Raw genomic sequence first — 16,555 nt, forward strand, 5'->3', positions numbered from 1 at the left:
AGACCTCATGAAAGACGACACAAGAAGTGAGGATACCCGGCCCGGAGGAAGCCCGGGGTCCCCTTCTGGAGCCAGGCCCAGAAGGAGGACTCGTCGGCGAGCGTCTGGTGGCCGGGCTTGCCACGGAGCCCGGCCGGGCCCAGCCCGAAAAGGCAACGTGGGCAACACCTCCGCTTCTCCGTCCCGCGGGCCCACCACCTACGGGAAACAGCGATGGGGTCCGGTGCGCTGCCAGAAGGGTGGCAGTGAAAGCAGAGGGTCTCGACGGACCAGACCCAGGCGACAGAAGCTGGCTTTGGGGACGTGGAACGTCACCTCTCTGGGGGGGAAGGAGCTTGTGCGAGAGGTGGAGCGGTACCAGTTGGATCTGGTTGGGCTCACCTCTACGCACAGCGTCGGCTCTGGAACCTTACTTCTGGATAGGGGTTGGACTCTATTCTTCTCCGGAGTTGCTCAAGGTGTGAGGCGCCGGGCGGGTGTGGGGATACTCACAAGTCCCCGGTTGGGTGCTTCGTTGTTGGAGTTTACCCCAGTGGACGAGAGGGTCGCCTCCCTACGCCTGCGGGTTATGGGGGGGAAACTCTGACTGTTGTGTGTGCTTATGCACCCAACAGCAGTTCAGAGTATACGGCCTTCTTGGAGACCCTGGAAAGAGTCCTGTATGGGGCTCCTGAAGGGGACTCCTTAGTCTTGCTGGGAGACTTCAACGCACATGTGGGCAATGATGGAGACACTTGGAGGGGTGTGATTGGGAGGAACGGCCCCCCTGATCTGAACCGGAGTGGTGGTTTGTTACTGGACTTCTGTGCTAGTCATGGATTGGCCATAACAAACACCATGTTCGAACATAAGGGTCCACATAAGCCTCGTTTTTAGTCTTACGCATCCGACCTGGAAAACTTTGCAGCCAATCTTATTTGTTACAGTGTATCGTGCACCAGGTCCTTATTCAGAATTCTTATCAGAATTCTCTGAGTTTTTATCAACTTTGGTTCTTAAAACAGATAAAGTAATTATCGTAGGTGACTTTAATATTCATGTTGACGATGATAAAAATAGCCTTACTGTTGCATTTAACTCTATATTAGATTCTGTTGGTTTCTGTCAGAGTGTAAATAAACCAACCCACTGCTATAATCACACTCTCGACCTTGGTTAAACTTGGTATTTCAATGGTATTGAAATTGAGCAACGATTAGTCGAACCGCATAATCCTGCTTTATCCGACCATTTCTTAGTAACTTTTGAAGTACTGTTACTAGACTACAAAGCATTAGTCAAAAGCTCTTGCAGCAGAAACCTATCTGTTAGTGCTATAGCCACATTTAAGGAAGAGATTCCACCAATACTTAACTCGATAGCATGTCTGCATGTAGGGGAGGAAACTTATACAAAATGTACACCACCCCAAATTGATCATGATGTTGATAGTGCTACAGATGCGCTGCGAATAAAATTAGACTCTGTTGCTCCTTTGAAAAAGAATAAAATAAAACATAGATTAGCTCCATGGCATAATGCCGAAACCCGCAAAATAAAGCAAAAGTCGAGACAACTTGAAAGGATATGGCGTTCCACTAAACTTGAAGAATCTCGTTTAATTTCAAAAATTCTTGAGAAAGCAGTCGCAAAACAGTTGTTTGATTACTTAAAAACAATGATTTATTTGAAGATTTTCAGTCTGGCTTTAGAACACATCATAGCACAGAGACAGCTCTGGTTAAAGTCACACATGACATTCTAATAGCCTCAGACAAGGGACTTGTCTCTATTCTTGTTTTGCTCGATCTCAGTGCTGCATTTGATGCTATCGACCATGATATCCTATTGCAAAGACTAGAGCACTTAGTTGGCATACAGGGAACTGCTTTAGGCTGGTTTAGGTCCTATCTATCTGAACGCTCTCAGTTTGTACGTGTTAACGATGAATCTTCCACGCAAACCAAAGTTAGCCATGGAGTGCCACAGGGCTCAGTGCTCGGACCTATTTTGTTCACATTATATATGCTTCCGTTAGGCAATATTATAAGGAATCATTCTGTACATTTTCATTGTTATGCGGATGATACTCAACTATATTTATCAATCAAGCCTGATGAAATTAATCTAAATAAAATTCAAGACTGCCTCAAGGACTTAAAAACGTGGATGACCTTAAACTTTTTGATGTTAAACACGACCAAAACTGAAGTTATTGTACTCGGCCCGAAGAATCTATGAAACAAATTATCTAAAGATATGCTAACTATGGATGGCATTAATTTGGCCTCCAGTGAGACTGTAAGGAATCTTGGTGTTATATTTGATCAGGATTTATCCTTTAACGCCCACATAAAATCAATTTCAAGGACCGCCTACTTCCATCTACGTAACATTGCAAAAATCAGGCATATCTTGCCTCAAAACGATGCAGAGAAACTAGTCCATGCATTTGTTACTTCTAGGCTGGATTATTGTAACTCTTTATTATCAGGGAGTACCAAGAAGTCAGTCAAGTCGCTTCAGCTGTCAATAAACATTGATTGATTGATGATCGACGGTGTCAAACGCTTTTGAAAGGTCAATAAATAGAGCTGCTCAACTCTGCTTATTATCTAAAATACTCGCCACATCATTCACACGTTCATCGTGGCAGTGATGGTGCTGTGTTTCTTTCTGAAGCCTGACTGATGTTTAGACAGGATGTCATTTGTACATAAAAACACCTTTACTTGTTCACTCACTAAGCGTTCGAGCACCTTAGCCAGAACTGACAACTTAGAGATGGGCCTATAGTTATTTAATAAGGTGGCCTCCCCTCCTTTTAGCAAAGGCAGGACATACGCTGACTTCCATACTTTTGGAATTGTGTTTGTGCTGAGGGAGTTAAAAAGAGTAGTGAGAGGTGGAGCAATAAAGTCTGCAGCTATCTTTAAAAAGAAAGGTTCTACGTTGTCCGGGCCGGCCGGTTTCTTAGGATCTAGCTTGGTTAAAGCTTCACGAACAACATCAACAGTAAAAGGAGTAAAACTAAAAGGATTTTCCAACACACGTTGTTCAGAGTCACAGACTGTGGTGTTCACAGAAGCAGAGTTAGTGACAGAATCAAATAGAGAACCACAGGACACAAAATGCTCATTAAAGCAATTTAGCATAGTGGCCCTGTCCGATATAGAGGCAGATGCTGTGGTGAGGCACGGAGGTAGCTCATTACGGATATCGCCGGTGGATAACGATTTAATGACTTTCCAAAATGTTCCAGGATTATTTAGATTCTTTGTAGTTACTGACTGATAGTACTTTGATTTAGCACTTTTGACATGTGAAGTGAATCTATTCCTTAGCTGCTTAAAATGCAGCCACTCTCCCTCTGAGCCCGATTGCCTAGCCTTTGCCCAGGCCTTGTTTCTCTCATGAAGGAGACTGGACAGATTAGCAGAAAACCAACGATTGTCTCGTCCCTTCACTCTAAATGTACCCAGGGGTGCATGTCTATCAATGATCTCCATAAAACCAAGATACAAATAAGACCATGCAGTTTCTATATCAGCACACAGATCGATTTTACCCCAATCAAACAGATCATGAACAAAACCCTGCTCCACATAATGTGTTATGTCTCTCTTAATGATAATACGAGGTTTAACCTTTTGGACCTTAGTGTCCCTGATTGTGGCTACAACACAGTGGTCACTCAGATCATTTGCAAATACTCCCACAGCTGAGTATCTATGGGGAACATTAGTTAAAATGAGATCAATTAGGGAGGATTTATTAGGGGACTTGATGTTAGGGCGAGTAGGACTGTCCACAATCTGAGTAACATTCAGAGAGGTACAAAGGTTTTTAAAATCCTCTGACTCTGCAGTTAACCAGTCCCAGTTCAAACCTCCAAGCAGCTCTATTTCCTTGTAGTCTAGTTGCGATAAAAGATTTGCTAGTGAAGACAAGGAGTCCTTGCCAGCTGAGGGGGGTCTGTAACAGCCCACGACCATGACCTGTTGACCCTTTGCCACTTCTATATTTAAGGCTAAAAATTCTAATTGCTTACTGATCGATTTGGAAACTAATGTGGTTACACTGAACTTATTCTGAACATACATGGCAACGCCACCACCTTTATTAAGCCGGTCGGTACGATACACATTAAAACCATTTAAGGCAATGTCAGAGGCCAAAATAGACTTATTTAGCCATGTTTCTGATAAAACAATGACGTCAGCGTCAGTCGAGCTCGCTCAGATACGGACAAAATCTAGTTTACCTAACAGACTGCGCACATTCAAGTGGATGAAACCCAACCCAGATCTAGCTTTAAAATCAGCAGGAGTAGCGATCTGACTACTACTACTGGGCGGACCAGGGTTAGGTTGTACATTTCCTGACAGTAATAACAACAAAAAAAACAGGCATCTTTTCCTCTTAAGCAACACACATACATTGTCATCTAATTTAGAAACACCGGAAAAGTCTGCGTGAGTGTGATTAGAGCTGAAGAAGCAGTCCTGAAGAACCATCATCGCAGGAAAACAGAAAAGACAAACATATTTTGTCGAGCAGATTGACTGTGACAAGGCAACCGGTAATTGTTTGAGCAACACATCCGAACCTTTGCAGGGGATGCCCACTGCGGGTGGCAGAACAGACCTGAATCCAGTAGACTCCTCAGAATGACTAGAGATCTTCTCATCGTCCAAAACAGATAACAGGCACAGCAGAATCCCGATATGGGCCATTTCCCCAGACCAGCACACAGTATCTGCGATGTTCCTGGAGCAAAATCAGCACGGCAGCAAAGGACAGGCGAAAACAGAAGCGTGGAAGCGCTCCGGTCCCTCCGTGGTATCCCCGGGGTGAAAGCAGGCCTCTGCAACAGCAGAACCAGGACAGGTGGAAAGCAGGCCTCTGCGGTGGTAAAATCCTCCTCCGTACAGCAGCACACGCCCGGTGGAAGCAGGCCAAGCCCGAAGCGTGGATCCACTCCGTCTCTCTGCGACGACTCCGGGGTAAAAACCTCTCCAGTACAGCCGTATTCTACAGGTGGGAGCAGGCCTCCGTAAATCGCAGATCGCATGCAGCAACAGGTGGAGCCGCTCCGTCTCTTCGCGACGTCTCCGGAGGAAAAACACCTCAGTACAGCCGTACTCGACAGGTGGGAGTAGGCCTCGGCAGATCACAGATAACTACAACTACACTTCTGACCCGTACCTGTTTTTTCCATCTCAGGAACATTGCCAAGCTCAGGGGGGTTCTATCCAACGCAGAAATGGAGATGGCTATCCATGCCTTTATTTCATCCCAGCTTGATTATTGTAATGCTCTGTTCTCCTGCCTCAGCAAAACATCAATACACCGGTTACAACAGGTCCAAAACGCTGCAGCCAGATTACTGACTCGGTCCAAAAAAAACATGCCACATCACTCCGATCCTTTCTGCCCTGCACTGGCTCCCTGTCCATCTCAGAACCCAGTTCAAAGTACTGGTCTTCACATATAGAGCTGTCCATGGCCAAGCCCCAGCCTACATCAATGACCTTATCCACCCGCACATCACAACCCGGGCCCTGAGGTCCTCTGAGCAAGGCCTCCTAAGGGTGCCCCGAACCAGGCTAAAGACTGAGGGGGACCGTGCCTTTGAGGCGGTGGCCCCAAGGCTTTGGAACAAACTCCCCCAGATAATGAAAACCTCGGCCTCAATAGAGGTTTTTAAGGGGCGGTTAAAGACCCACCTTTTCCGACAGGCCTTTGGGTCGTCGGAGGAGGTGAGTTAGTGGTTAGTAGTCTTCTTTTTTTATTATGGGTGTTTTGTCGTTTTATGCCTTTTATTCTACATTTTATAGTTGTACTGTGAATTGTGTCCTGTGTACTGTACTGTAAAGCACTTTGTACACCCGTGTTGAGAAGGGTGCTATATAAATAAAGTTTTACTTACTTACTTACTTGTATAAGCAGGGATGGCTAAAAGTTTGTAAGCAGGAGAGCTAGATGCTAACGGATGCCAGATGCTAACAGGTAGTGCGAGCCTGTAGAAATTGCGACTGCCTCCAATGACAGCGTAGGATCAATGTCTTTATTATAATATATTGGTTTTGTATATATGTGAACATACATTTACTATATACTCCGATTGATATATATATATATATATATATACACACACAATTATATAGGGACATGTATGCACTATATATATTCCGAACATGAGTGTAATATATGTTCACAATTATGAATATTTTTATGCGGATGATACTGTGATGTTCTGTGCAGCTCCCTCCATTAAAGAGGCTGTTGTTAAATTACAAGCTGTTTTTAACACTATTCAGACTCAGCTCTCTGAACTAAAGCTTCTTTTAAATGTGGATCAAACCAAGGTAATGCTCTTTTCTAAAGCTAAAAAGACACCAGAGCCTGTTTTAGATATTGTAACTACGCAAGGAATACAACTTGAAGTGGTTGCCTGTTACAAATACCTTGGTATCTGGCTTGATGATTGTCTCTCTTTTAAACTTCATGTCAATAACCTGCTTTAAAAGCTGAGGGTTAGGCTAGGTTTCTTCTACAGGAACAAGTCCTGCTTCTCGCTTGAGGCCAGGAAGAGGCTCTGTGACCTTTGACCTGTGCTGGACTATGGGGATCTGGTCCATATGAATGCACCTGCCAATTACCTGAGCAAATTGGATGCTGCGTATCACAGTGCTCTGAGATTTGTCACAAATTGTAAAGCGCTTACACATCACTGTACACTGTATACCAAGGCAGGTCTGCCATCACTCTCTGTACGGAGGCTCAGTCACTGGTACACTTTTATCTATAAAGCTTTGTTGGGTAAACTCCCGTATTACATCTGCTCTCTGATAACACAGAGAGTTGCAAGCAGCTATTGTCTGAGATCACAGGATGTAGTCTTGTTAGATGTGCCAAGAGCAAGGACTGTCTTAGGTGAGACAGCTTTTATGTGCAGCTCCACTTGCTGGAACAATCTTCAGCAAGAATTGAAACTGAGCAATCTCATTCCTCTGCATGTTTTTAAAGCTAGGCTAAATGAAATGCTTGCTGATACAATGGGCACTTGTAAATGTCTATAACTATGTATCCTGTAAATATAATGTATAATGTCCTTTATTGTTTTATGTTTCATGTGGAACCTATATGCTGCAGGTCTCCCTTGAAAAAGAGATCTATGATCTCAATAGCCGCGTTCACACTGCGGTACTTTTCCCACAAAGGTTCATGCGAACTCTTTAGTTCTCATGCACTAAGTACAGATCGCGTTCACACCAGAAAAATCCCTGGGGGTGGATTAGGCAAATGAAGCCGCTGACGTCACGTCACGTCTTCTTCTTCTGCTTTGGGTTTACTGGCAGGCCGCAAACCGCTTCACGGCGTATACTGCCACCCGGAGTCCCCGGCCGGAAGTCCCCGGAGTTGGGGAAGGCTTCAGTAGAAGCTGCTGGGACTCCCAGCAGCTTCTACTGAAGCCTTCCGAGTAAATCGCCAGAACGCCGACACCTCCTCATCTCCACCGCTCCCATGTTTTATTTTGTGTTGCCATAAGTTAGTCTCTCTGCGTTTCTGCGCTGGGCTAATGCTAATGCTAATAATGCTAATGCGAGGATAATAAAATGGCGGCTTCACAAAACTTTTTGGGAGTTTTACGGGGCGTGGTTTGCAATTCGCCCAGCCAATCAGAAATATAGCTCTTTTCTCAAAAAAGTCCCTGCTCTCTAGCAGGGACTTTCGAGGGGGTAAAAAGGTTCGCATGAACTAATTTTAGTACCGGCTCTTTTTGGTGTGAACGCAATCATGAACTAAGTTCGCATGAACCTTTGTGGGAAAAGTACCGCAGTGTGAACGCGGCTATTGGGACCAATCTGGTTAAATAAAGGTTTGAAATGAAATGAAATGAGGAGAAATGCATTTTCTGATAAAAAAAAAAAACTTTAATTCGTTTTTTTCTATCAATGTGTAACAGCTATCAAAATACTAATTAAAAGAAGGACAAGGAAGGAATAAAAGAAACGGCCTATAAACACCACATTATGTAATGACTCAAGACCATTTTCACGTAATTAAGTAATAAAACCCACATTTTGTAATAATCTGCTGCATCCTGTAATCGACAGCCGGAACGCAATATAAAAACACATTTTCCTGCATTTTGAAATAAATTACATTTTGCAATGGTCATTACAAAATGCGTGAGTTGCCCTTTTAAAATACTGTAATATTTATTATAACCAAACTGTAAATACATCCCAAAATGGATGTTGATATACATGTTGGCTAATGACTATGGTAACACTTGATCTAGTTTTGGCCAATGAAAGATATTCTACTGAAATATTTTTAAATTAATTATGAGTAAGGATTCATGGTTGAATAAATAAATAAACAGTTGTAATGTTATTGTTTGCAACTCATTTTGTAATAACCACTGCAATATGTAATATATTTCAAAATGTGGCGACATGCATTACATATTTGCATTGAACTTTTTTACTACATCGTGGGAACATTACAAAAGGAGGTGTTATTACATAATGAAGGGAATGTGAGGGCTACAAGCCTCACAAACGAACACACATCGTAAAGGTTATGATTGTGTTGACATTACACAGAGATTAAAGTATCTATTGTGATGTGTGTTGTGTGTAATCCTACTGTCAGTGTCTTCCAGCTCACCTTGCTCCTGGCAAAAGGCTGAGCTGATGGAAAACACCTGCCTTTATAGACGTGTCAGCTGATTGGACTGCACCATTCCTCTCAAACCCTGAGGGGTGTTTGAAGAGGCCACTCCATTGAAGCCACCCCTTTTTAGAGCCTCTTTCCCCTGCATGCAATAATGGACTGACCAGTAGTGCTATACATTCCTGCAGTGTGGAGATGAGGGGGGGGGTATGTGAGTTGCTCTTGGACAGAAGAGCACACAGGTAGTGATGGCAAAATGAAGCTTTGAATGAAGCATCGAACCACTTGGAAAATTGTGTCGGAAATAGGTTCATTTCTCGAAGCTTCAGTTACAGCGACCTCTCCTGGCGAAGTGCAAGGCTGCAGTGGGTTTAACGTATCTTTGCCTTGAAAAATATTCGATGCACACACACTAAGACTGAATATCATGTTCTATTTGCAATTAAAGATTGATAATTGTGTGTATTGGGTTATTGAGAAGAGAATAGAGAGTGCTGGACATGTTTTTGGGCGGAGACGGCCTTTTATCAGTCATTAAAGTTGAAAAGCAATGATTAAAATGCGTCCATTCCGGGCTTTGAACCAGCTGCGGAGGACATCGCCGCATTCGGGCCGCCGGCTGTACCCACTGGGCTATCTATTCCTTAAAATATTTAACTGTTTTTATATTACTGATAATTGTCTTTTTGTTCACAACTTCTCCACATGTCGAAGTGTTTCCCAGAACGACCTATCTTTCTTCCTGGCTTGCTCTATAATGATACTACAATACCAACAACAACTCAACAGCAACAACGCAAACTACGACAACAACCCACACATTGTGCATTGTTTAGAGCGGTTATAAAGTGTTGAAGCGCTCAAGTTTGAAACGGTTTCAACCTGTCACCTGTCAGCATCGAGACGAGGCAGTGCATTGAATCGCGTGAATGGACCGTGAACCAGTCAAGTGATTCATTCAGGAATTGAAGCAGTTGCTGCTTCGGACGTCATATGTCACGTGATTTGAAGCAAGCTTCGAAGCACTGCTTCTATGGAATAGGAAGTCCAGGGTTGAAGCTCCGTTCGAAGCTTCAGTGTCAAACTGCCATCACTAGATATCTACACCATTTTGTTTAAACCTAATTGATTTTATTACCCATCTTAAAACTGTACATATATTGGGTCAATAAAATCCGTATTTTTGCACCTCAACCTGCACTCCTGGTTTTTCTGTACCATGGGTCCTGTACAGGGAACATGCATTACATTTTGTATAGGTATAGTTAGTTCATAAATGATGCATTGTTATTTCATACAGGGCCAACAAGAGCAGTCTGTTATCCTATTTAACAATATTGTTTTTTTTTTCACCTGGTGACAACTTTAAACATGAGCTGATCACTCATTAACACAAGGTCCGGAACAGGGCCAACAAAAACGCCTTGTACCCTATTTAATCGTCCATCTTCTTTTTTCGCTTCACCTGGTGCCTTAACTCACGACTTATTGTGTTAATGGATGTTCTTATATCTGATGTCTTGGTCCCTGGATGGTGGTCCATAATATCTATATCAAAGCATGGGCTGGCTTGGTGAATAATGTGGGAGTAGTGGAAGAATAGGCTTTGTACATTTTCGTCTGAGTGTGGCGTTACTGGTTGGTATATTTTATGGAATTTGGACAAAGCATCTGTATCTGTAACAGTTCTGTTTAAAACTTTTTTAAATGTAATTGCATTCATCTTTAAAAGACTACTTTTATTGAATGAGAGTTTTACCTAGCACAATGAGCCTGGGGTGGTGGGAAGGGAGAACTGGGCCTCGGCATCGGCAGGTGTTGTAGTCGCCTATGAGTATTAGAATTCAGATGAACAAAGGCATATAAAAACCCTGAAATATGTACTGACGCAAAGCTACAACTCTCAATTTTGTAAGTAGTAGTAGTAAATACATACGTATATACAACAATACCCATAGTGCAATTAGCAGTACCAGTAATATAATAACTGAATACATAACTAAGCTGAATAGTGAATATATGTGAAGATTACAGTGAAATGAAACTACAGTGCGTTCCTCACCACTGCGATCTGGCTCCTGCCCTCTTGACTTGTGGTTCTGCAGGCTTAGTTTGACCAAGGCATGTCAACAATGCTCCTGTAAAATATATAGTAATAGTATTATGTGTCAACATTAAAATAACATACATTGGAGAGCAAAATGTGGAATTCCATTGACTGTAGTCTACATATTATCCACACAACTGTCGGCAGGGGCAATAACAACTACAATGTGAACGAACTTGAATGCATTAGTCCACAACACAAAGTTAACTAATGTTAGGCTACATAGTTACGAACATCAGAACACAGACTAACTGTGGTTATGTGACGGTGTGGTGAGTTTGTGTTGCCATCAACGCCACCTGGGAGTTTCACCCTTAGGAACTAACTATTGATAATAAAATATTTAACCCACAAGGAACACAGGTTTGTTTTACATAACGGGCCAGAGACAGTTTCAGTTAACACAATTACTTTATAACAATCAATTAACTATTCTAAAAAACACCAGATACACATTTATGCAATCAGCTAAAAGTTAATACTATAGGAGGTACAAGATGGGGCTGGGGCTTACAGGCAGCAATCAATCAAAAAGGGAGAAGGGTCTAACTCAAAACCCACACCGCAAACCAAACAGGACTCGTGAAGAACGCCACCACCAGGGACTGGGGTTGCCGCCTCAGGCCCACAGCACCTGTCTGAAGAGGAAGACGGTTAAAACCCCCACACAGTACTACACTACAACTAAATAACCAAACAAATACAACCAAATGAATTAACTTATCCAAACAAAGTCTGCACACAATGGTGAGTTGTATCTGGGGGGCACGTTTATCTCAGCAGTGAGTCACTGCAACGAGCCAAAACAGCAGATCAGGGGCCTATACTACGAACCTGGTTCAACCTAACCTGGATATGTTCGAGTTAGCCGGTTGGCCTAATCCAGAACATACGCGCTCTCGCTAAACGGTACTACGACGCTGGTTATCAAGTGGATCGCTCAAGCCAGCCGTGTCCTATCTAGCTAGGTGCGCGTTCACATGAAAGGGGTGGGATCTGGAGCATTCGACCAATCACAGACATGGAGAAGCGTACTGACAGCGCAGCGTCATACTTCCTGAATGAAAAGTGAACGTTAATACTAGTCAAAAATGAAGAAGTTAAACTTTAAACATCCATGACTTAAACACTTGATCAGGATCAAAGCCACATAGTTCACCTGCAAGGTGAACACAGCTGGAGCAGAACACGTGTTTGAATGCGTACATTAACAGGTTTATGATATCACTGCCCGTCTAAAACACGATCTGACTTCAATTACATTTGTCTCGAGTGTTTCCTCAACTTAATGTGTTGCTTAAAATAATACTTCTGCACAGTATGTGACACTGTGAGTGTTGCACGGCCAGATACGGCTCAGCTGACTCAGATCAGGAGATATACATTATGAAGTGATATGCCGCGGACTGTACTTAATGTACTCTGATCCGGTTACTTATGTTGTGGCAGATATTTAAGTAAGCTTTCTTAACGCTAATGTTATAATAGTCAGATTGCTCTGAAGATGGAGGTGATATTCTATTAATGTTCACGTTCACAGTCGGTGATTTTTGCCGGCCGTCTTTCCTGCGAAGGCAGTTTTTCTGTATTTCCTTTCTCCTGTAATATGACTTGATCGCTTTAAACTCCGCACACTGAGCTCTGATTGGTCAGCAGGCGGTGCTTTCACTGAGTTGAGCTCTTCGCCTGCAACCTAACCTGGTCCGGAGCAGGCTAGCCGCTAAGCATAAGTTACCATGGAGATCTAGCCCGCTAAAAAAAGAACCAGCTTCGTAGGACCGGAAAGCCGGAGTTTCCCCTGAATTTAGCCGCTAAGAGAACATCCTGCTTCGTAGTATACCCCCCAGTTGTCCGAAGGTGGGGCTAACAATTAATAGCACCCCTGAAAAGGGCACAGGTACATATAATATTATTTAGAGGCCAAATAAACACATGGATGTCAATAACTGAAGTTACAGGTTCCCATACATACAATCTATTCAGCCACAGCACAGCACCCGAGCCGTCAGGGGAGAGAGGCGCACAGGCCACGGCAAAATCCCGCTGCAGCAATACATATAATAAAATAAGCCAGGAGCCAAGTGTCAGGCAGTGGCGGCGCCAGGGTATGGCTGGGGTAGGCTACAGCCATACCAAGAAATGGTTTAGCCCTACCTTAGCCCGACCATGAAAAATGATGTTAAAGTAAGCATGTTGAGAACACGGATTGCGAAAATCTACCGGTCCACAACACACAAACTGATCCTGCTCAGCTGTAACAACAAGTGCACGTTACTGACGCAATATGGTTGAGACCATTCGGGTTTATGCTAGAGGGGTGCCAGGAATAGTCTAAGTAGTGGGGGAGTTTTATACACTAAAGGTGTGAAAATTCTCTGGCGTTATAATATCAGCGCGGCCGCGGTCAGATCAAAATGCCTCCGAATGCAATTTGAATAGACCTACAGCCAATCAGAGCAACGAAACGTTGGGTCTGCTGTGTCATTACTGATATGTCGATATGTCACGTTCACAGTCCCCAAATTCGCGCCGAGTAAATTGCAGACAGACAGCAGAACTTCTAGGATTAATTGTATATTTCGGATGGATAGATTTGTTCTTAAACGCCCTCGCATTGAGGTACAAGTCGAACAGGTGCCAGAGTCACACGACCCACCTGAAGAGTGAAGAGTGAGTTTTGAATATATTTTTGTAATAATGGGTCATTTGAAAAAGTGTTTTGTATGACAATAGAGATACAGGCCACCTGTTGTGTGCTGTGTCTCTCTGTTTACCTCTCTCTCTCTCTCTCTCTCTCTCTCTCTCTGTCAATTCTATATGGCACCTTTTCTTGTTTCTGCCGCTGCGTAGCATGTTGTAACAACGTGTAATTAGCAGAATAGGCTGTTGTATTGTTTAACTCACACCTGTTGCTCTCGATGTAATTTAGCTGATAAAAGGAGACTAATAAAAGCTAATAAAAGCCTCACGCGTGCGTTTCACTGTCAAGGGGTGCGATATAGCGTGGATGTAATTACATTACAAATATTGACTTGAACCCCACCACTGTATGGGTTAGCCCTACCATAGATTACCCAACAAAAATACTCTGGCGCCGCCACTGGTGTCAGGTGATAAAGGGAGGCAGGAACTCACCAGGTGATAACAACACTACGCCCAGGGGAGTCTCCAGCGGAGCAATTTCTCCGCCACCGCACCGGCAGTCAGATGCGCCGTCCGGATGCGAGTGTGCGAAGCGGCTGCCACGCCAAACAATTCATTTACGAAAAGTCAGGAAAGTCAGATACTTCTTACTTTGTTTGTTAAAGGTGTAATTGTATCTTCAAATTTTACGTGCGTCTTTCAAGTCTGTCATTAGTGTTACTAATTTCATAGTCCTAGGGGCAAGCCCGCCTTAACCTGCCATCAGGCCCTGGGGCTGATAGGTTTTGTAGGCCCCTATTTAAACAACAAATCAAAGTCATGTATAGCCTCGGCAGGCTCTGTGATCACACTTCTCCACTCTGCTCTGCGCGCCTGGTCCTCTCCTCCAGATCAGTGACGTATCGGGCCTCCCTCATGTATTTGTCCCCTCCACGTAGCAAGTCCTCGTCGTCCTCTCATCTCCTCCAACAGATAATGTCCCTCCTGTCTGTTTTTCCTCACCCGCTACTCCATCGCTATCAGAACCAGACGGCCTACTTGGCTCCGAGGCCCTGCGGCCGGCACCGCTACTGCTCGGTATAGAACTCATCTGTCCTTCCTCCTCATCCCGGCCTACAGGTTTAAAATAACCTGTAGGCTTCGGCATTTTTTGTAATAGCTGCTTGTCTCGAAACTCATTTTCCCTCAACAATTTCCTTTCCGAGCGCCACTCTCAAACTTTTTCTTCTCCGACATTTTCTCCTAAACAACCTTCATCTGTCACTCAACCACTCGCAATTTGAATAAGTCACATGTGAAACATATTCTCATTCTGATTGGCTGTTAAGTGGTGCCCACTGACTGTTACGGAGTCATCTCTGGAATCCATCGATCTGATTGATTAGCGGAGCAAATGGTCAAAATACTACGGGGGGAGATTACTGGTCTGGGGGAAGCTCACGAGTGTGTGTGTGTGTGTGTATACGTGTGTTTGTGTATTTTTGCGTCTGTGTGTATTGTGTTTTTTTTCCCGGGGAAAACCCTCACGAGAAACACCGGCTGTTGTTCTGCCTGCTGTGACGTCACGTTACTCCGCTCTCTGCTTGTAATTATGCCGAAGCTTCAACGTTGTATTTATCATCTGAATTTGCCGAAACAAGTTTAACATTCTGAAAGCCAAGACTTTGTTTATTTGAAACCAGATGAAAACAAACTGTAACGGACCCTGCTGTGTTATCTATGATTACTATACGCCTTACATTCATAATGTCAGCGGAGGGAGGGGAACAGCAGAACAGCAGAGTGGCGAGGGAGAGCTGTCTTCTTCCCTTTACAAAGTTCAAAAATGTATTTATCGTGTGATTTTGGAAATGAAAGTTTCATATTCTGAAAGCCAAGACTTTGTTTATTCAACATTTAAAAAAAAAAACATCCGAAATAAAAAAGTGATTTTTTTTTTTTTTTTTTTTATTGGCTCATGATAGGCCTTCGATCTCCGTAGGCCCCTGGGCTTCAGCCCAGGTCAGCCCGTGCATTAGGCGGCCCTGCCTAGGGGTGAACATTTGAATGGGAACATTTATTTTATTGAAGAGTTGAACGATTTTGATATTGACTGAAGCCATATTTGGTCTGACACATTGCAGCCATTTTGTTAAAATGGTCGTGTTTTCTCCAAATTGTCACTGGTGTTACTCTTCTTCCTGGTAACACGTAACACCAGTGACGTTGCTATGTAAATAAGCTTTGTATAATGTATAAAAATTATAAAAATACTTTAAGCTCTACTTGTTGTGGATTCATCAAGTTAAGAGTTAGTTATTGCTATTCAACAGGTTTTTAGATGTGTTTAGAAGGAATACATTTCAGCAGATTTGTATCACCCAGATTCCACCTTTTCTTTAGAATGACTCAGCTGTTGTAGTGCCGAGAGATGGGACCTACGGATTAAGCAACTAGACTACTTGTAGTGTACATGCAGAATTATTTCAATTTAAAATAGTTTAACAAGACACGTGGCACACACGCAAACAATCTAACAGAACATAAACATTAGCGGCTCTGCGGAGCCCTCACACAACATTATGGATCTGATCGTACCGGCTGCCTGTCCTGACTTGGTAGAAATGCCTCCCGTCTACACGCTTCAGTGTACCAGGATCGCACAGAATCGTATTGTTCTATGTGAAAAAAAAGGTAACAGATAACGGCTGGTGAACGCTGGTGAACGCTGGTGAACGCTGGTGAACGCTGGTGAACGCGATGAATTCAGCTATCTTGGCTGTTATTGTGTTACTGTTCTGGGGCAGTTTCTCTTTCCTTTTGAAAGTCTCTGAAAGTGTCGGTTGTCTCAGTGCCGTTACCTGAGTGGCTGCTGTGTACTCGCCGTGTTGTTGTTGGTGTTTGTTTCTCAGGTAGCGTATTAGATTGGTCGTGTTGAACGTAGCTCTGTTCTTTCCACCACGCGGAACCTCCTTCTTGCAAACATTGCATCTGGCTGTTACACTGCCTTCGCTTTCAATTTTATAATACTTCCAAACTCCTGACATTTTCTCTGTCCCGACTCCCGAGTCACCAGCTGAACGTAGCCTCTCGTTAGCTTGCTGCTACTATTAGACACTGCGCCCACTCTGTTGCCAGATTTCAGAGAAATAAGCAACC

General features: G+C 43.5%; 1 protein-coding gene across 1 annotated transcript in view; it reads right to left on the reverse strand.

The window, feature by feature from the left end:
• LOC139433299 (zinc finger protein 883-like) overlaps nucleotides 1-10,809 on the reverse strand; it is a 36,118-nt gene extending 25,309 nt beyond the window's left edge. Inside the window, exons 1-2 of the mRNA XM_071202235.1 lie at nucleotides 10,730-10,809; nucleotides 10,427-10,495 (exon numbers count right to left, since the gene is read on the reverse strand). The gene's annotated coding sequence lies outside the window, so the exon portion shown is untranslated. The remainder of the gene's footprint in view (nucleotides 1-10,426; nucleotides 10,496-10,729) is intronic.
• Nucleotides 10,810-16,555: the final 5,746 nt, after the last annotated feature.

This window comes from Pseudochaenichthys georgianus, unplaced genomic scaffold (assembly GCF_902827115.2).
Source record: "Pseudochaenichthys georgianus unplaced genomic scaffold, fPseGeo1.2 scaffold_180_arrow_ctg1, whole genome shotgun sequence".
NCBI classification, from domain to species: domain Eukaryota; kingdom Metazoa; phylum Chordata; class Actinopteri; order Perciformes; family Channichthyidae; genus Pseudochaenichthys; species Pseudochaenichthys georgianus.